Raw genomic sequence first — 23630 nt, forward strand, 5'->3', positions numbered from 1 at the left:
AAGATCGAACTTGTATGTTCGATGTTTCATAATTTTTAATACATAAAAAAAATTTAAAAACAAAAAAAACAAAAATCAACTGTTGTAAGAAGGGGACAAGCCCCCCTGCACCCCCACACCCCCGCTCTTAAATATACCAACTCTGAGATTGCACTATAGTGCAGAAAGGGAATATCCTTTCCACACTATAGTGTGATCTCGGAGTTGGTATATTTAAAGAGCGGGAGTTGTGGGGTGCAGGGGGGCTTGCCCCCTGCTTACAACAGTTATTTAACTGTTGACCTTTTTTTACTTTTTTTTAGTTTGAATTGCTGAAACTTTGATTAACTGTGTTCGATGTTTACAGTTTTGAAGTTTCAGCAATTTGATAACATAATAGGAACCCGTGTACCACATGTGACAATAATCTTCTATATTCCCTATATGTCTGCCCTATGGGGTAGGGTTGCTAGATGGAAGCCTTTTCTTACACAGAAAAACATCCAGGGCTGGACAAACATTGCCAAACAGTACATTTAGTCTCCAAAAAGCATGTTGGAAAATGTGCCATGGTCTGATGACACCAATGTTGAACCTTTGGCCCACATTTTCAGGAAGTATGTTTGGCCCAAAATAATGCAGTGCATCACCAAAAGAACATCCCCTCCCCCCCGGGGAAGCATGATGGTGGCAATATCATGCTGTGGGCTGCTTTTCAAAAGCTAGAACTGGACCACTACTCAAGATGGAGGGAATTATGAACAGTTCCAAATACCAACCATTTTTGTCCCCAAACCTTCAGTCATCTGCTAGAAATCTGAAGATTAAGAGAGATTTTATCTGTCAACATGACAATGACCCCAAGCATACATCAAAATCAACAAAGGAATGGCTTCACCAGATGAAAATTACAGTTTAGGCATGTGCCAGCCAGTGGCTAGACCTACATCCAATAGAAAATCTGTATGTTGCCTGTATAGGGATGCGCACAAGAGATGCCCTCACAAATTGACATATTTGTAGCGCTGTTGCAAGTAAGACTGGGAAACTATTACCAAGTAAAGATGTGCCATGATGATAGACTCTGACGTAAGATGACTGCATGCTGTCATTGTCTCAACAGGTGCTTCCACAAAGTATCTGTTTAAGGGTGTGCACACTCATGCAGCTAGCTTATTGTACTAATTTCAATTTGCATATGTTTCCCCACAACAGATTGTTATGTTTTCAATGGAATTGTACAGGCTATAGGTCACGTTAAAGGTGGGAATTGTTTTGAAATGAGTTATTGTGGTGTCAAGTTACAACAGCACAAAGACCAGGCATTGTAAAAGGGGTGTGTTCACATATATATCCATTGAAACTGTATGTACTCAGCAATACCTGACTTGTAAATCTCACCTCCAACAATGCACTGTAATCCCCTTTAGTGGACAGCAGCAATACTCAAACCACATAATAGATTGCTATATTGCTGTACAGGGCCACATAGGTGCAGAAACAGCTTGTAAGCATGTCTACCTCATCTGAACAAGCATGTAAGGTCACAAGTGACTCCCTGTAAGGCTAACTATGAATAGAAATCACACTTATCCACACTGCCAAGGCCAGTCACAAGGGTGTCTTCACATATGTTGTCAGTCTCAGAGTCAACAGCACAATTCACCCTGTACTGGTGTTAAATCACACCTCATACACACATACCATGGCTATAGACAACCTGCATCAGGCAGCTTAGGTGTGAACATCACACCTTGCCCCCCCATTTCTATAGGGAGATATGCACATCAACTGCACCCCTCTCCTCATGAATGGTGAGCAGGTACATATTGCCTACTGAAAGGCAACAACAGCAAGTCTACATGGGGCCTGATAACATCCCTGTCTGCATCCTACATGAACTCAGACATGTGCTCACAGTTCCATCACACACTGTAGTCAAACACAGCCGCGGCAACATCCACACCCCATCTACATGGAAGATGGCCACTGTCACCCCTCTACACAGAAATGAATGGGTAATAAAGGTTTATGCAATTAACTGTCCATCATTGGGGGGAATATGACACATTAGGGCCAGGAGTGCAATGCAAGCTAATATTGTGCTGCTAGATTGCATGGTTATGGTGTAGTTGTGAATGCTGGCAACAAATATTCACTGTTGATGTGCAATTTTTGTCCATACCGTTGACAACTGTATGAGATGCTATGATGTATTTCACTGTTTATTTCTTCCAGGCAGGATGCATAACTCCTGGAATCCACCCTACATCACAGCAGAAACATCTGAAATAATTGACACCATTGTCAACCATTATGAAGTCATGTTTGGCCGTACTCAGGAACATCTGCGGGAGTGGACCACCCTGTGGAATGACCTAGTTCACAGGGTAAACAATGTCGGCCTGACAATGAGAACCTATGAGCAGCTCCAGAATTGTACTACCAACCACATACATAATGCCTGGTGAAGGGCTGCTGTCATTGCCAGAGAAGCGACAGCCACAGGTGGGGGCCCACCCAGTCATGTAGGTTCCACTGACACACACCAAACAGCTCCTCACCAACCTCAGTGCAGCCAACCCCTGGCACACAACATCTTGCTGAATCCAGTATTGTGGATGTGGGTGCTCCACACACAATGAGAGTATGAGGGCCTGCAATTGTAATACTTAGCCACCCAATGGCCATGACAAGCCTAGCTCATGAGAGTACCCTGGCATCATGTGACCTGACATTTTTTCCCAGTGCATTTATCGACCATTGCCACTTCAGTGATGGTTAGGGTGACAGTTAAATTCCCCATCCACTCATCCAGATTTCTCTTGAAGAGGGCCAGTGAGGTGTTCTGACATTTGTGCAACATATATTGCATTACATATCTACTTGCTGGGTTATGTACCTGTCCCCCAGCATATTCTGTTGATTGTGGTAATGAGGTTGAGGTATCCATGGCCTGCGGTGCATACAGATCAGAGTTTCACTAGATATGGCATTCCAAACACAGCTAGCCACACATGGCATTGTCAGTCAAGTATGGATTCCCTGTAAGTTGCCAAGATGTGTCCAAGAATACTTGGAGGTATTGCACTCTGTCCATATAGGACAATTGTTTGCAGGCTAGAGTCCTATTTGTGAGATACACTTGCAGCCTCCACAGTTGTTGCAGGTGTCTAGTGAGCTACATGGCAAATGTGTCATTGTACCTGCTGGTTGGTCTAATGAGGAGAGAGTAGAGGGAGACATTGACCTCTTCCTTACTGGATGACACACCCTTACTTATGAAATGTGCCACATAGAAGTTATTTCTGTCCACAGTAGCAATGTGGTGGCCATAAGAGAGATTACTGTCAGCCTGTGTTTCCAGGCCTCTGATAATGACTTCTGTGCCCATTGGAGTACCAGCAATGTGTTAATTCATGGTAAACACACTGATTCCTCACAGGATTGTGACACATTTATTTCCATTCAGCCTAAGGCCAGTGTTCTGACAACAGTCGGGTGTCTTAATGGGGCCTTTATGCAGGATGTCAACATGATATGGGGATGTACACATAGCACCCACCTTGTAATTGTCTGAAAACATTGTCAGCCAGGGTCCCTTTGTGTTGTTCTGGATGTCAGAGGCGTACATGACAGACATGAGAGGACCCATGACCAAACCCTGTGGTACTCCACTCATGACTGGTTGGCAATCTGACATGGAGTCTGCTACCTTCTCACTGTGGGTCCCATGCATGAGCCAGTTTGCAACCCACCAAGTGACATAGGGATTTTTGCCTAGATGGCTGCGTTTGTCTATGATTCCTGAGTGGGGATTGGTATCACAGGATTACAAGACCCGTCTAGCTTGCTTTTGTGTCCGTACTGTTACATAGTTATTTCACATGGCATACAACGTATAGGGCTGCAGAGTGTCCATGGCTACCACTACAGTGGTTGAAAAAAGTGGGCCCTCTACAGTGGAAATTTGGATGTGTACTGAGTGTGAACATTTTGCAAAACACACACACACAGTCTGACATTTGCCAGGACTGAGAGTAGAACTCCTACCTAACTTGTTATTTGTACTACAGTGTTACGCAGTTATCACACACACCACAGAGCTTATGGGACTGACAAAAGAGACTTCTAGGGTGAGTTATCACACACACACACAGACACACACACACACACACACACACACACACACACACACACACACACACACACACACACACACACACACACACACACAGTTTGACATTTGCCAGGACTGAGATTAGAACTCTTTCCTAACTAGTTATTTGTACTATAGTGTTACACAGTTATCACACATTCCACTGAGCTTATAGGGCTAAGGCTTGAAGAAATGGCTTCTAAGGTGACTGATATCTGCAGGACTGCTAAAGTGGGAAAGGGGGAGTATACTGGGTTGGAATGGACTCATACGCTTTAACTTGTAAACACACACACAGTTTGACATTTGCCAGGACTGAGATTAGAACTCCTACCTAATTAGTTATTTGTACTGTAGTGTTACACAGTTATCACATGCACCATAGAGCTGAGGTCTGATAAAAGGGACTTCTAAGGTGATAGATATCTGCAGGACTGCTAAAGTATGGAAAGGGGAAGTGTATTGGATTTGAATGGACTCAAGAGCTTTAATTTGTAAACACACACTTTCATATTTGTCATGGCTGAGATTAGAACTCTTGCATAGCTATCTACTTGTGCTATAACATTGCACAGTTATAGCATGTGCCACAAAGATTATAGGGCTGAGACCTGACAAAAGGTACTTCTATGGAAACAGACATTTGTTGGCCTGTTAATGTAGAAAAGGGAAGTGCACTTAGGGGGGGAGGCTGTTCATTCCTAGATTCTACTACAAAGGGTACTTCTGTGGTGACAGACATCTTCAGATGTAGAAAAAGGAAATGCACTGGGTAGGGAAGGCCTGTTCACTCCTAGATCCTACTGACATTTCTCTAAGTTTATGAGCATGCCCAGTGTGGCCTTCTATAGTGCATGTGGGACTCCATTCAAGGAATTGTTGTACTCTAGTCCGGTTTGTTTTGTGCGACAATCATACTTCTCAACCTGTTGGTCCAGGATACTTCAGCACAACCTATCAAAATGGGGGGACAATGGGCCATACAGCGATTGTGACTAATTCTCTCAGTAATGTATGGGTTGCTAGGGTTACAGGGCTTATTTTAGCAGACATCTGACATATAAGCTGTTTGACACTATCATGTATTGTTTCAGTACCTCGTGATATACCTCCTGAGATCATCACAGTGATTTACCAGAGGAATACAAGGTGGATGATGCACACACCAAAATTATGGGCCAAAATGCTATCCATTCTTGCATAATCCAGCCTGTTGAGAGGTGTGCCTACAAGCAATTGACTGCTGGAGCTGTGAAAACAGTCCAGCACCTTGGTGATATATTACAATAGTGGAATCTCTTTGCATTTACGTTCTGGCCTGGTCTGATTTCCAGTCCACAGTTGGGTAATATAAGTCAGACAGGATCAGCGTGACAGGCAGACTCAAGATAGATTTGAAGGGGATAAGATATGGGGGTGTCCTAGGTCATATATGTTTGCCTATAGCTACCAGTGCTTTGCACAAGGGTCTGCTCAAAGGTTGACTGCACTTGGAGGGTCTTGTGTGTCTCAGACTGTTTGACCAGCCTGGAGGTGTGTATTTGTCTGACATATATGTATGGCCCATCTCATTTTGCTTGGATGGTCAAATTTAGGGGTCAAGATGTTGCATAGGATGAAGGATCAGGGAAGGGTGTGTTACTCCCATGGCTGTGGGCCAGGGTTCTGTGGGTGCAGACATGTCACCATCTTCTAGGGTTAGGACTGCCTGCAGTGAGTGAATTTCCATGTTTAGACTCCTAGCCCTGCCTGTCAACAGTACAGATTATCGCATAATGTCCACATTCATGACTCATATAGCTTGCTGGTTACACAAATGAGTGTGATTGTCAAGGAAAAGTGTTTTGCAAGTCACTTGGGGTTGAAGTCAGATATTACTGACATTTGACATTGCAGTTTCTGATTTCATACCCATCAGACATTCCATGCTACTACAATCATTCCTTCAACTTTATTACATTATTAGAGCAGTATTTCAAAGGTGTCCTTCTCTTTGGACCTTTTTCACCCCATTATTCATGGCTTTGGTCAGATTTATGGCTCTCTGAGACTGGCAGGTTTTCCCCTAGCAGTTAGCAGCATGGCTTTTCTTTGCCTTTTTTAGACTGTGTTATGTTGCTGTTATGGACCCCATGACACTTTCTAACAGGGCACTGTGGGTGAGGCATGGGCATTTGCCACAGGCCTGTAGGCCAGGTGTGACAGATGCAGGCCATCTGTAGCAAGAAAGCACATTCTGATATGTTCCCAGGCTGCCAGCAGTGGACAACCCTGAAATTGCACCAGTAAATTGACTGTGGGTGTTACTGATAATTGCTTTCTGTGTGTGCTGAACCATCACTCTAGTTGATGGCTGGATGCAGCTTAAGGCTAGGGATATGGTACTGCATTTCTATGGGACTATGGGGGTGACATATCTGTACACAATGCACATTTGAAGAAACTCTGCTGATATTTGCTTAACATGTTGGTCCCATTTAGCATAGTGGTATGCCCTATCTTTGAGACTACAAGCATAACAGTATTGACCATAGGTCAGATTATTCTGGCATAGATATTTGTAGTTTCAGACTTCTTACCTTTCAACGCCATACTGCTACTGCCAGACCTTCTGTGATATTACTGTGTAAAAGTCTGTACGTGGGGATTTCATGGATGTCACCATGTGGGGGCCTTTGGCAAGCATTTCTGTACAGTTTTCTACATCTGATCTGTAGGGTGAGGCTGGGATTGGGTATGGGACCCCCACTTTGCTATCCATGCATGTGACATATGACCCCCCCAAGTTATTTGGCTCACCACATATAGTGCAGTGGTATTTGTCAACTAGGGTGGTACTGCAAGGTGTGGGTAGGCCAGTACTGGGAATACACTTCTTGCTGTCCCACAGAGCTGTCAGTTGTGTGCTGCTATCTCAGTAAGCCACCCTATTCCCTTGCATGCTTGAATCGATACCATAGATATGCTATCAGAACATTCCATTCCATTCATTCATTTTGTTATGGAGACTGACTTATTACTTTGTGCCTGAGGCTGTTGTGAGGATGGTGCTTGAATGCTGGCTATGTCAGATGCACACAGTACACTGCATATACATGTTAGGGTATAGGTGGTGTGTTGTTTGGCATCCCTTTTACTGTGTGTGCGAGTCAGAGAGAGATCGGTCCCTTGGGTCCTACAGTGTCAGTGTATGTGCTATGCGTTGCCTCTTTGCCAAGGATAGGGCATACTGGGCATGCCTCCATCTGCCTAGAGGGGCAGGCTCTGGATGTTCCTCCTCCGAGTCCCTCTGTGCCTGTGGAGACCTTGGCAATGGTGGGAAGCTGTGTGGCCCTTCCCCATTTTGTTCCTGCTGCAGCTGTTTCCACAGGATCATATTGTGTAGAATGGCACATGTGGCTGGAGAGTACTGCAAGGCTCCACTGGATATGTCAAGACAGTGGAACCATGACTTGAGCATCCCAAACACATGCTCTATAATGATCCTGGTTTGTGCGTGTGCCTCATTATGGCATTCTTGTGTGGGAGTGTGTGCATTTCTGATAGGTGTCATCATCCACGGCTCCAGTGCATAGCCAGCATCCCCCAACAGATGGCCATATGGGATGTCCCCACTGGCAAATGCCTGGTACAGCTGTGACGAATGCCAGATGTGGGAGTCGTGATAGCCTCCAGGGCTGCCAGCACACACATTCATGATAATGCCCTGGGCATCACATATGACCTGGCAGTTGATGGAGTGGAACCCTTGCAGTTTAGGTAGACCCTACCCTGGTCACCGGATGGTGCTTTGATGTGGATGTGCGTGCAGTCTATGGCAACCAGTACCTCCACGTATTCTGCTACATGGTGGAAGAGATTCATATGGCTGATCCTCTCCTCACAAGTGCTGAGGAAGAAAATGTGCTCAGCGGCATGCAGTCACATGGCATCCAGGAACTGGTGGAGTATCTTGAATGCAGATACCTGTGAGACACCCATGGTATCCTCAGTTGGTCTTTGGAAAGTGCCTGTAGTTAGTATTCTTAAGGCTCTGCATACCTTGTTATCCACTGGGATGGTTTCCCTTCTGTTGGTTCTGGGTCTGAGGTGAGGCTGGCACAGCTCAACAAGTTGCTGAAGTATGTCCCTGTCCACCCTGTAGCACTCTACTATCTCCAGATCATGTAGCCCCTGGTAGGTTACCCTGGGTCTGAACACTCTTCTCCTCCTTGGTCTGATTTGGTTGTCAGCATTATCCTCCTCACCACCCTCAGTCTCTATCACATACTGATAGATCAAAGCAACAGCAGCCCCTAACATGTTTTGATAGTTTTGTCAGTTTAAAATTTCCCCAAATGTGTACATCAGTGGTGTAGAGTTTGTGATAAAAACAAACTGAAAGGTGTTTGCATAATTTATAGTAGTGTGCTGGGCTGCTGCCTGTGTAATTGTCTGATTCTGATACATTCCACCTCCGAGCTATGGTTTTTCTCCTTGATTTTCTTTCTTCTGCTGTTTTCCGTTCCCATTTCCTCCCTGTTTAAGCCCTGATGTGAGCCGTGCATACCCGCTGCTCAAATTTAAACTGTTCTGCTATTTCTGTTGGGTTTTTTTGTTTGTTTATTTAATGCCCGGTACACGCTGTGCATAGTTGTTTAGCTAAAGTAAACACTTTTAAGCAGAACTGGCCCTCCCTGGACATGAACATGCTCTGCATTTCATAGAATAGAAAAATACAGCCTCAGACACACCCCCTTCCTTAGCTGTGCTTAGCTAAGGTTAAACACGGGCCACTGAGCTCCAATGTGCTTACAGCAAGCATGACACACCTCCTTTTCATGTTAGCTGCTCCTCCTATCTACACCATAGTGCTAGGGCACTTGCACAGTTAGGTGCAGTCTGACACTTAGAAGAAATGTGTGATTCAGTATAAATCCCCTCATTTGCATACACCACTGCCTTATTCCTGAGTTACTACACTTACACTGAGCCTTTCCCCTTAGCAACCACTATTCCCTGGTATTGTTTTCATTCTGCATGCCATTGACTATAATGGCAAAATGCAGATTTCTCTCAAAATTGATTTTTCCCCTTTTTTTATTTTCGGCATGATCCCGTTTGTGCACCACTGCCCTATGCTTAAATGGCTGAGATCGGCCAAAAAAACAAGTTTGATTTTAAAAAATTAAAACTATTTTATATACCAAAGGCCATATATTTGCCCATTGGCATGTCTAATAAATGGAATACATGCTTTATTTGAGGCTGTCATGCCTCCATTTTCTTATTTGCAGAAATGTATTCAGCTAGTAACTGAATACACTTCTGCAGGTTACACTATTCCTGTACGAACACCTGCCTGCTTGCCGAATCACTAATTCACCTCATTTGCATCGTTTTCTCCAGCAAATGAGGTAATTAGCTTAAGGCAGAGGTGTTTGTGCAGGAATACTGTAGGAGTGCGTGTGCATGGCCCGGGAGCTCTATACTGAATTGCTTGGTGGACATATTGTGTGCAGCAGCTCCTGCACTATTCCTGCATGTTGCACAGGGCTTAATGAATTCTGGGGTGAGTCTTTTATTGAACAACTTATTTTGGAGTCTTACTGGCTTGGTTTGTGTGGTGTTCAGAGTTTCAAACTTGTTATTTTTGTAGTAAACCCTTCAGCAGATGTTCAACTATAAATCCATCAATTTTTGAAATGTTCTATTTAAGTTTTTTTAGTAAACATCCTGTCAGAAATGTTAAATTGAATCAGAGCTAAAAATTGTGCTAACTGCTCACCATCTTGGCCACCAAAACTTGGGTTTTAGTCAGCTCAGTTCAAGCTGCTGGACAGTTTGGGCATGTGGATGGTTCCCTGAAGCTTTTGAAGCTGGCCAGCTGTTATATCCTTGACAGGATATAACCAATATAGCTAAAGCTACTGCCGCAGTGATCTTTCAAACATCTGCTGTTATGGTAAGTTCAACTTATACAACTGTACTTTCTGCATAGAAAGTACTATCATGGCATTTGGAACTTATTACTAATATGGAATGTCATAAACAAGCAGTCAGGTGATCTTAGCAAACAATGCTTTAGTCTTTATTTGTTATTGGTCATGGCAGTCTTATAATTGTTACAACAATATTGCTACTAATGAAGGACAAAGTTTAAAGAGTATTGAGTCTTGTAACTCAGGGAAACAGATTTTTGATTGTCTAGTCTCCCACATGCATGCCTTTCATTGTAATAAAGGAGATTATTATTAATTCAAGAACATTTTCTAGTTAAGTTACTTTCACAAACACACAGATCTCAGCAAACAGAGACTGAAGACATCAAAATGACTACAGACTACAAGATGGAGGTGATCAGCTGCTGACTCTCAGCATCAGTTTAGTATCATTCACCACCCCTAAACCGATAAACACCATACCACATCCTGAGCTATTTACAAATTCCTTGTACAACCATATTGATAGCTGTATAGATGAGCTGTGCCACTCATATTAAGAATAAGGCAAACACTAAAGACAAGCCACCCTGGTGGAATCACAATATTAATCGTTATATAACAAAAAAAATCTTGGCCAAGTGTGGATGGTACAAAGCCTGACATACTAAAAGCCCCATGATTAAACTTAACAGGAGCTAAGAGGGTACATTAATACTTCACAGGCTAAATATGAAGAAAAAATTACTTCTCAGGCAAAGGACTACCTCAAAGCTTTCTTAAATCTATATCCATAACCTCAAGGGAAATATGCAGTGATGCTCAGAACTTTTTGTAAATGGCATAACCCACACTGAACAGGAGGCCACCATCAACCTTTTGGCTGACAGGTTCATGTCAAACCCCCTCCAATCCCCTGATAGGCCAAAGGAAATCCACAATTTCCCAACCACTACTAGGAATAGGTCAGGAATGCACTTTCCATAGCCAAAAACACTGCATCGATGGACCCTGATATCATCCAGGGATGCTTATTAAACTGGAGCCTACAGTCAGGTTTTCTGCCCAAGGAATGGAAGATGGCTATAGTCATTCTGCACAAAAGGGGACCGGGTCTCATTCTGCACAAAAGAGGTCTAAACTGATGCAGGTAACTACATGCCCATAAGTCTGGCCATTGTATTATGTAAGGCCATGGAAAGAATCATCATGGACATCATAATTAAGGACATAGGTAACCTGCAAATGCTGGACCCATCACAGTTTGACTTTGTTAAAGAAAGGTCATGCTTATTAAATCTTGTTGACTTCTTAGAGAGGGTCACCAAAGCAAAGGATGAGGACAAGACGGCTTACCTTGAACTGGACAAGACTTTTAATACATTACCCCATTCAGGCATTATTAACAAGCTCACTAAATTAGATATAAACCCTTTTATCACCCACTGGATAGCCAGCTGGCACAATGATAGGACCCAGGAGATCAAGATAGGTGAAGCCACCTTGAACAAGAGGCCAGTCACTACCAGAGTTACACAGGGTTTGGTACTGAGCCAACTCCTGTTTGGCATCTCTTTCTCTGAGGTGGAAGCAAACACTGAAGGTTTATGGCTGGCTAAGTTTGAAGAGACAAGCATTCTTCAAGAAGGCGTATCCTTGTCTAACAAATGGTGCCTATGCAATAGTATTAAACTCTATGTTAAGAAATGCAGAATTGTACTTTTTGGGAAGTCAGCAATTCCAGATAATTACCATGTTGATAATATGCCACTAAGAGTCGACCTCGTGGTCAGGGATCTGGGTATGCACATAGACAGTAGCCATACTTTCAATCACTACATGGCCACAGTGTTGAGGAAATCCTTTTATTTTGCACAATTTATAAGTAAGGGCATGGCATGGCATCTAGGTCCAAAGAGGTCATTATCCCACCCTATACATGACCAGGCATATGCAGCAACTAGTGTGACCTCAGAGGTTCCTTACAAAAAGAATACAAGGAGTAACAAACCTGCCTTATGCAGAGCACCTTAATGCCCTTTCCCCTCTGGTCAGTCTCCTATAGATTGGTGAGGAGTGATCTATACCTGGCTTACAAGGCATCCACAAACCTCACACTTACTCCTACATATTCATAAGTCAAAGAGTAGCAGAAATAAAAGATCTAGGGACCTGAATTTAATTTGTGACTTAAATAGAACATGCAGAAAAGACAGATATGTGTCTCAGAGACTGCCCTTCTATGGAACAGGTTTCCTATCCACATGAAGCTGAGTTTGCCTGTTTCCCAATTTAAGCACAACCTACACCAGTGGATGAGGCATATGAATTTTATACTGGGCCTGATACCCATGTCCCTTATGGATAGAGGTAGCTTATAAATGCCTGGCGTTCAATGTCCTGTTTGGATTCAGGATGTCATTATTCTTTCTGGAAAATTTAGTTAGGCTTAGAAAGGCCCCCAGGCCCCCAGGTTGTTAGCCTAGTAACAATCTATGAATCTATTCACATAAATGTAAGATCATCATAGGTAAATTCTAATATTTGAATGTGTATTTCGACACTAAACATAATTGTTTATTACTCAGTGCACTTCATTTGCTTGTGTTAATGTGTTGTTTCATGGATTATCTCCTCAGCATTCATAGCTCAGACTGCCAGAGTCCAAAACACTAATAAGGCAAAAGGTATATGCCTGTATAAAGAAACTGTGATTTTAAATTGCCTTGTACTTGCTTGTATTAGCTGTCATAGCTGCAGCATGGTGGATTTGTTATTTTGTACATAGTTTTGCTAATTATCCACTTTTGTTTTTATTTATCCATAATTGTGAAAGGTCATTACTATTCAGATACATGCCTTCTGATATGACAGCTCAATTTGCATTACCCATTATTTATTTATTTATTGGCATTTATTAACTGGGTTGGTCCATCTGGGCTTGAGGCCCATTTTTCAGTGGAGATCAGAGGAGAAAAGCTCCAAGTTACAAGCAATATACAGTGAATAAAATTACAATAAAAGAATTACATAAATTTGCAATACAACAAATCAAAGATACTATCTAGAAAGCATGAACAACATAATATATGCATAGCATTATTTGCAAAGATAAATATAAAATTACATTCCAACTGTATTGATGATTGAGTTGAGTAGGTAACCACATTGTAGGTTACAGGGAGAATGAATTCAAAGCATTAGCTAACCAGATAAAACAGAAGGAAAGAGATAGAGCCTGAACGAAGAAGAAGAAATATTAGACAAAGTAGGAATAGTAGTAAAAAAAGAGATTGAGTTAGGGAGTGAATAGACTTAACCAGGAGTAACGCAGGAGCAGAGCTAATGATTTATAGATGTTCTTTTAGAAGGCATTTGAACATTACACATCAAATATTTACCAACAGAAAGAAGTGTGCCCACTAAAGTATTGTTGAGCATCTGGGCATTCTATTGAAATATGCTAAATAAAGCAAACTTTAACAGATTTTAGTAGGGGCAGAGCAAAATGTGAGAAAAGTTGGGATGTTCTGCAAAACTCTGGATAGAGGAAAGGTATGGTTTCCTGTCATTCATAAAGTTTTGAATTGCTTATGTTTATAACGAAAACAAAATAAAAATGTTTTTGGAGATAAAGTTTTGAATTTTCTGATACTTCACTGAGGATTTCTGTTATTAAATAATTACAGACATTAAAGTTTCAATATTCTGAATGTTTACACCCCCCTAAAAAACACAGAAAGAAAGAGTCAAACTGCTATGAAAACGACCCCCTTTCTATCACCTCCATTCCACGACACTGATCTTCTGTGCAACAATAGGGGTTGTATGTACTATACACATGTACAGTACATCAGTATATAGCGGAGAAGGCAAAACAGAACTAAAGTGCCATTATACAATGTTTTTTTTTTAAGAAAGGTATGCAATTTCTTTCTTAAATATCATTGTATAATAACAATAATCCATAACAGAGCATGGGTGTCACAGGGTTTGCCCATGGTAAGCTTTGTTTGATCATTCCTGCTTTGCCCTTGTGATCCTAATACACCATTTGTGGGTAAATCCTATGAAATCCACACCAAGTAGTAGATTATTGAGAAAATATACCATAGTTGTCCAGAAGTACATATTGTGACCATTTAAGTACTGCCAAAGTAGTGTTTTTTTTATTCAAGGTAATATGAATAATATTTTTAGAAGAAATAAATCTCATTTTAATGAATAAAAAATGGAGAAATACCACAAAGTGCATTTAAAAATTCTCCTACTAACCATATACTCTTTGAATATCTATCCTATGTCATTGCATCCATGTAAGCATGCTTGTTTGTTAGGTATATGTATGTACACATACACATGTATGTGCACTGCACACACACACACACACACACACACACACACACACACACACACACACACACACACACACACACACACACACACACACTCAGATTTAGACATGAATTAGAACTATGTGCTAAACACTACTCCTGTCAAACAAGTGATAAGCTTGTCAGTAATTACTCTGGCAGTATATGATTTGCTAAGATGGCAGTAATTACTATGGCAATACATGATTGAAAAGGTATGTGTAAAAGTCATGGCATCATTCCAATCTTCTTAATCATATAATACATAACCTGATAATACCTAAGATTCCTGGAAATTATAAACTCAAATGCTATGGAACAACTAGTCACCACTCCCACAAGAGGGGACAACATACTAGACCTGATCATTACCAACATGGAGACTCTATGCTCCACACCAGAAGTATATCCCTCATTGGTAAGATCAGATCATAAATTAATTTCACTGGATGGCCACATCCCGACCCCACCCCCAGCCCAGAAAACCACAGTGAAAAACTTCTCAAAAGCGAACTTCTCACTTCTCAAAACCGAAGTGGAATCCTTCAAGGCCCCAGGGCCAGTGGAAACTACAGCCCAAACTGCAGAATCCTATATAAATGCATTCTACGGACATCTCCAGGAATGCATGGATCATGCTATCCCAAACAAAACCAAGACCCAATCATCCAAAGGCAGGCGTCCAGTCTGGTGGACCCTGCCATAAATAAACTGTACAACAGAAGGAGGAAGCTACTACATGATAGAGCAAAATCCCTAATAGGGAAGGCATCTCTGATCAGTACTAGCAAAAAATTATGATCCCTCATAAAATCCTCCAAGGCCAGCTTCGAGAGAAAAATTGCACAGGACACCAAAGACAATCATAAGGCTTTTTTCAGTTATGTTAGAAACCTGGGATGCAACTCCCAGACTTGTTCTGAGTTGATTCTAAATGACAAAAAATACACTGAACCCACAGACATCGCCAATATCCTGGCAGACAGGTTCAGTGCAAACTTCTCCAATCCCTCCCCCCCAAAAGAGCAAGTATCTATCCCAGCAGAGGGCTGCCTCCCAAACATCTCAGATGCTCAGGTGAAGGCTGCCCTCTCCAAAGCAAAAAACACTGCTTCCATTGGACCAGATGGCATCCCAGGTTGCGTCCTACATGAACTACAAGAGGAACTAATCCCTCAAATAAAACAGCTATACAATTTCAGCCTCACTACAGGATATGTGCCCACAGAATGGCATACAGCAACAGTGGTCCCACTCCACAAAGGTGGAGCCTCTACGGACCCTGGAAACTATCACCCCATAAGCCTGACTAGCTTAGTCTGCAAGGCTATGGAGAGGATCATCATGGAGCTCATAAACAAAGACATTGGGGACCTTACAGACAATAGATCCTACCCAGTTCAGCTTTGTCAAGGGCAGATCCTGCCTTTTGAACCTGGTTGACTTCTTTGAAACAGTCACCAAAGCCATAGATGAAGGGAAGGTAGTCCACACAGCCTATCTGGACCTTGCAAAGGCATTTGACACAATACCCCACTCTGGCATCATAGATAAGCTATCCAGCTTAAGTATAAACCCCTATGTCACAAGATGGGTCGCAAACTGGCTCAAAGACAGAACCCACAGAGTGAGAGTTGCTGGAGCCATGTCAGACTCGAAACCGGTCACAAGTGGCATCCCACAGGGTTCTGTCCTGGGACCACTCTTGTTCGGTATATACTTTTCCGAGGTACAGGCAAACGTGGGAGGACTATGGCTCACCAAGTTCGCAGACGACTGCAAACTGGGTGCCATAATCAACTCTCCAGCTGACACAAACATCCTTCAAAAAGGTCTCACAGAGACAGATAACTAGTGCCAGCACCATGGTTTAAAGCTAAATGCCAAAAAATGTATAGTCATACCCTTTAGCAAAAACAATGTGCCCACAAATTACCACATAGGCAGAAACCCATTAAGTACAGAGAAAGTTATTAGGGACCTGGGGACCCAAGTTGATAGCAATCTCTCCTTTGAAAACCACATTGCCAGAGTGGTTAGAAAGACCTTCTACATAGCCCACCTCATCACGAAGGGTTTCACATCTAGATCAAGAGAGGTAATCGTGCCCCTTTATTCATCCCTCATCAGGCCCATCATAGAATACAATGCCCCTTTTGGGATGTACCTTACCCGACACCTACAGCAATTAGAAAGACCCCAAAAGTATCTCACCAAGAGGATCAAGGGTCTCAAACAGATGCCATATGCTGCTCGGTTAAAAAAACTCCAGCTCTACTCAGTTGCATACCGCCTACTTCGAGGCGATCTATGCCTGACATACAAAGCTATGTCAAATCCAGAATTAATGGACATGCTCCACCTCAGTAAATCTAAATCCCTTAGAGCCACACACACGAGGGACTTGAACCTCAGCACAGAAATAAATAGAATTTGCTGGAGGGACAGGTTCATAACCCAGAGGCTCCCTTCGCTCTGGAATAGAATTCCAGTTCATGTGAGGCAGAGCACCTCACTGAATCTCTTCAAGAAGAATCTTGATAAGTGGATGGGGGATCGTAGGTTTGTCCCAGGGATTACTCCCGTGTCACTATTAGACAGAGGCACAGTAAACGAAACCTTAAAAAGGGCACAGTATACTTAAATCAAGGGGTGGCGTAAGCCATACAGAATCGGGCTAGGCTTATAATTGCCCCAGGGCAGATAGCCTAGTATGAACCTATGAACCTATGAACCTAAGACTTTCTCAGTCCTAACCCATTAGAAATAAACCTCTCACCTCTATGAGTCATGGCAGTGCAAACAATTTATTTGTTTATCAAGTTCATAAGCATAGGGTTCTGATATGAGTATTATGATTTTAGTACGGAGCCCAAAATAAATTAAATAAACATCAATGCTGACTAGCTGGAGAATAACTCCCTATTTTTTGCATATGGGTGACACATTCAGAAAACTCCACATTGTCAGGCTATGTGATTTCTATCTCTTTTTGCCTGGAAAAATGTGGAAAAATAATTTAATAAGTATGGAGTGTCTTTAGACAAAGACTTGTATTTTCATTATTCTTAATACTATGACTGCTTATTTTCAATTCCAGTTAAAAAAAAAAACACAATTTAAACTTGCTTAGTGCAACTGCTATCTAAAGTTGTAAAACAATATAATTTATAACTCTCAAGAGCAAGAAAATGTGAGGAGGCGGAGCCAAGATGGCCAACTGATAGCAGCAGTTTTTCAGAGCTCCATGAAACTAGTATAAAAAACAGGAAATAACATTTTACTTTAGTAAAAATACTTAGAATTGATAGATGAAAGGATAAACTATATTATTAGCAACTTTGGTGAACTTAGGAAAGTTTTTTTCCTGTCAAATTACAAAGGAGAATATATAATTTGTGGAGATGAGCACTTCGAAGACTTCTCATTTTGACATGGCTTTAAAAAAAGAAATGCAGGTTGTGACATCTGCTCTATAAGAACTCTCATTAAAATGGATGATTTTAAGGAGAATTTACAAAACCTCAAGGAAAATTGTCAGAAACAAACAGATTATCTCAAGGAACTTATACAGCAGCATCAATCCAGGATAACACTCTTAGAAGCATCCCTGATTGATATTGATGGAAGACTGAAGGAAGTAGAAAGCCAGAAAGATTTCCTTATCAAACAAAACACTTGGCTTCTCAATAAAGTGGATGACCTGGAAAACAGGGAGAGAAGGTCAAATATAAGGATTTTTGGCATCCCTGAGAGAGCTGAAGGAGAAGATATAATTTCTTTCCTGAATACGTGGATTCCAGAGATTTTAGATTTAAAGGAGGGTCTGTCCTTTGGTATTGAAAGGGCTCATAGAGCTTTAGGAAAGCCAGTGTCAACATCCTCTTCTTTTCCTCCCGGATCAATAGTCATAAAGTTTCTATCTTATTTGGACAAGGAGTGGGTCCTAAAAATCTGCCTGGAGGAAAAGTCCATTAAAATTTAATCAAAACCCAGTTATGTTTGATAATGACTATTCTACCTGGGTTTGGGAACAGAGGAAAAAAGCTTGGCCATTAATAAAACAGTCAAAGCAGAATAACATCAAAACTCAGCGTGTCTTTCCTGCCAGAATAAAAATTCTATATCAGAATGAAATTAGATCATTTAATGCCCTAGAGGAAGCCACTGCCTTTATTAAAAACAATAACGTTATTTCCTTACCTGAAGATATGGAATGGGGATCTGCATCTCTGAAGAGAGTTACTGATAAATCTTCGTGGACTGAAGTTAAAAAGAAAAAAAGAAAAAACTGAGTCAAAGATTGCTGTTCCCACTAAATCTCTCAAAGCATCTACTGCAATTGGAGTTTAATGTGTTTTATACTTGCTAAATTTTCGAGTAAGGTATGTCATGACAATATTTTTCTTATTGTTTTTCTTTCTCTTTTTGCTTTTTTCATTTCTATACTTTTTTGTTCATATACAAATTAAATAACTGTTTATGCTTTTTAGTATATTAACATAATATTACTGGTTTATTGAGTGATATAATTGAACAGTAAGCTATCTTTGCTTTTATGACATTAAGATGACATGCTTTATTTCAAATAATATATAGCCCTTTGCCCTGTTAAATGTTCATCTGAGTTATTACACAGGCATAGTCACTGCCTAGGTTAATTTATCAAAACTGTTTTGGATACATGGGATAACAGGGCATATCTATGATTTAGTATATATTAACTAGAATAAGTATTGGTACCTGTGTGAACAATAAGCTGTTTGACGGCTTTTGACATAAATTGGGTCTCTGACACTTATATGTTTTATGGCACAAAGTTTTTAAATGGTTACAAGTTATGTTTCCTGTGTATTCCTGGTAAGTGCTTGCTTCAGAAAAAAACTTTGTATTTAAAATAAGAATAATGACATGAATTTATAGATTGTTCTGCCTATTAATTAGAAGCTTTAGATGGGATCTGAAAGTTGTTATGTAATGGGAGAGGTGTGTTCCTTTTTTTTTTAGAATGGTTTTAAATGACTGTTTCAGATGTTCTAAATTTGCCAGTTATATAAAATTTAGTTATGAGAAAGGCTGTATGAAACTGTTTTTTTATGTGTGTTGTATGGTTTGTAATGTCCGGAGGTGATTTCTTGTGTCTTGAATGTTAATTTACTGATTGGAAGTATCAGACAGTTAAACTTTACATTTGTTACTGTAAATAAGCAGACATTGTGATACAGTTAAATTGAGGTCAGGAAACTGTACTGTGTAGTGTGCTTGGCAGGGAAATGTCAGTTTGAAATTTAAGAAGTGAAGCTTTCTTACATAGCTCATGACATCATGCAGTCTATGCATGCAGATCAGATTACATTACATCTAATGTATATATGCAAGCCTAATTGTGAATGTCAAGTCTCTAGTTGGTTAATATAGCATAGTAGGCTTCTTTTACAAGAATTATGAGCTACACTGTCTGCAAACATATTCATGGTTCCCTTTTATAATAGTGACTATATTTTGTGATTAAATATATACAGAAATGTTATTTTTTCTTGTAAACAGTTAATTATAGCCACTATTTTTAGTGAATATACTGGAGTTTTTTATAAATAGATCTTTACAAATAACCTTCCTATGCAGTTAGCAAGTGTTTAGTATAGGCTTATACATTTACAGGAAATGCTTATGACTAATGGTAATAACTGTAAGGATACTCAAAAACCATACTAAATCCTAGCAAATATATGTGTGAATAATTTTGATTGAACTATAATTACTTTGTATCTAATATGTTGATTTTCTTATTGTACCTTAGATATTATTTATGTTTCAGATGTCATGTTTTCAGTTATTATAAAGTCATGTTTTTTAGTATATTAGCACTTTATGACAGGGAAAGAGCTCAGTAATATCTATGACTTGTGATAACACAACAAACAAGTTATGAGTTTCAGTATTACCTTATTACTATGGTAGATGTTTACAGCTATTTCTATCTTAATTCTGTATTTGAGTTATTCACTTTTAAGACCTGTTATCCATAGTAAGTTTTATATAAATAATGTTTTTTTGCTAATTTTTGTCATATTAACTGACGCCAGTTAATTATTATTGATTTTAGTCAGTCATTTAAACATCTGCTATTCCAAAAGTTTAGGAGTTAATTAAGGAAAAATATGTCTTATGGAATATTTCTAAGAATCTATGTTAACATCTTTTGGGAATGACACACACACTCACTATGTGCTAACGCCCAATTCATGTGAAGTTTTTATTTAGTGGGAGTTTGTTATTATAAGATTTATTCAGCGGGCAAGTAAATACAAATGCTAAATGATTCTTTGATTTGTTCTGCCATTTTGAAGTTTTTATTAGAACTAATACAAATGACATGCTTTGGTATTTTGGGTAATCATTTAGATTGTTAATAGAGCCAATGTTTCCTTAGCCTATTAAGCACTAAATTCAGATTATATATATCCTAATATGTCTCTTGTTTCCTTAGTGAATAATTACTTGTATAAATGTGTAATGCTTCTAATAATAGTGTATGCAACTTATCTCTAAAACCTAACTGGAATCAATATCTGATTAGTTGTTTATCACTACTATTTTTCTCTTAATTTATAATATATTCTCTATTTTTTACTTTGTTTTCATAGGCTCGAACCAACAAAGGTTGTTGGTTGGGATAGGTAGTCAAGCAGATTTAGTTTTGTTTGCTAGACTAGGAATGTATCTCATTCCATATATAGGGTGTATTAAAGTTTATATCAGAGTGAAATATACTAATTTTTGTTATTTAACTGTTTTTCTAATTTTGAAATGCCTGACAAAATTGTTTTACTTTTATCTTTCATGGGGAAAGTTATTTGGGTTGAGATAAATAGAAATATAACAATTGATATTCTGTTGTCTATTCAGGAAGAGTATTATGTATACAGGATTCTATTAATACAAGTTCCTTTATTATTTATCTTTAAAGAATTCTGATATGGATTTAACTTTGATATCCTTAAATACTAATGGCTTAAACAACCCATATAAAAGAGATAGCCTACTAAGGTATCTTAAACTAAACAAGGCTCAAGTAGTTTTTCTCCAAGAGACATACTTTCAAATAAATGACACATTTATGTGGGACCCTAAGGAATACACAATACTTGCTCAATCTTCTTATAAAAATAAGACCAGGGGAGTAACAATTCTATGGAAAATGACTTTCTTAAATCCCCAAATTATTTACAAACGTAGATAATGATGGACTCATGGCCTTAGTTATACTTAAGTTTAATAATAGAATTTGGACCCTGGCTAATTTATACTGGTTCCCGGGTATGGGGGTTGGACTAGCTAAGAAACACTTATACCTTATTACAACTACTTATAATGGTAATATTATACTAGGAGATGATTTCAACTGTATCACAGATATTACAGAAACTACCAATAGGAAATCTCCTAGACTATCATCCTCGGCCAAACAGTTGAACAAATGGACAGAAATGTTTAAATTAAAAGACACCTTTAATGCTTTGGGACAAAATTCTTTACTATTCTCACACCAAAACTATAGACATGGTACCCAAACTAGAATAGATAAAATTTATATCTCACAAGATCTTTATTCTTAAATCTTGAAATTTTCAGTACAATCTTGTCCCTTTTCAGATCATAATTCTCTGTTGTTAACAATACACTTGGAATTCAATCAATTAGTTATTACGTCAAGGATTCCTTCATATATCACAAAAATTAAAGATTTTAAATCTTGGATAACTTCTGAACTTCAGCTTTTCTTAGAGATTAATTGTAAACCTGAAGCAAACACACTTATGGATTGGGATTCTGTTAAGGCCTATCTATATGGTGAAAACATTAGCTGGTACAAAAATAAAATTAAAGAATGGGACTCAAGAGTTACATCATCTCCAAAATTAATTATTATCTCTTAAATCTAATAAGAACTTAATTGCTACAGATAATATGAAGAAAATAGAAGAAGCAAATAAGAAATACAATGAAATATTATCCCATAAAACTAATTTAGCTATGGAAAAACTGAAATTAAATTCTTATGCTACCTCTCCTAAACATCTTTCTAACCTATAAAAGTTAAGATACAATCAAAAATTAATAACATTGATAGTATCTTTCATGAAGAGAAAAGGAAAAAAAGTCTCGGACATAGGGAACATTCTGGGGGATTTTAATTATCATTATGCAGAGCAAATGAATGTGAGAAGTTAGAGAATATAGTTCCCAACATAACAAGAATTCCTGAGAAACTTAAGTTCGAACTAGAAAAACCTATTGCTCAAAAGGAAATTATAGATGGGATTAAAGGAAGTAAGTCTAATAAAGCACCCGGAATAGATGGCTTAATTATCAACATTTATAGATTGTTCCCTTCTTCTGTAATCTCTCTCCTACATAAAACCTTTCTTGAAGTTCAAACATTAGCAAATATTCCTCCTTCTTAGAGATATTCTCTAATTCTTCCTATATTAAAAGAGAATAAGGACCCTAATAATTTCAACTCATATAGACCTATTTCTTTGTTGAATAATGATTATAAACTATTTATGTCAATTATGGTCAATAGATTGAAAATACCCATATCTTCTTCTTATTTCAGCTTTTCCCGGTTAGGGGTCATCATAGAGGATCACCTGTCTGCTCATTATTGGCAGTGGAGTTTTTGCAGTGTTGAGTTGCCAGCCCATCACCCAAACTTCCACAGAAGGCACACACATGCACGCACTCATGCCTAGGGCCAATTTAGAGTGTCCAATCTACCTACAGCATGTCTTTAAATACCCACATCTAAAATAATAAATGAAGACCAAACTGGTTTCATACATAACAGGCATACACAGGATAATATTAAAAGAGTATTAACACTGATATATCACCTCAATAGAGGAAACTATGAAGCATTGATAATAGGTCTAGATATTCAAAAGGCCTTTGACTCCTTAAATTGGGGTTATTTATTTAAAGTCTTACTATTAGTTGATCCCCCCTTTTTATAACAATGATAAAGAAAATATATGAAAAAATCTAGCCTATGTCATATTAGGTCCCTTTACTTCCAAAGCAATCCAAATCACTAGAGGTACCAGACAAGGATGTCACATGCCCCCTATCCTATTTGCTCTATCCATAGAAATACTTGCCATTTTAATACGTAATAACCCAAAGATAAGAGGT

Source organism: Protopterus annectens, chromosome 2.part0, assembly GCF_019279795.1.
Source record: "Protopterus annectens isolate FY-2018-M chromosome 2.part0, PAN1.0, whole genome shotgun sequence".
Classification (NCBI taxonomy): Eukaryota; Metazoa; Chordata; order Ceratodontiformes; family Protopteridae; genus Protopterus; species Protopterus annectens.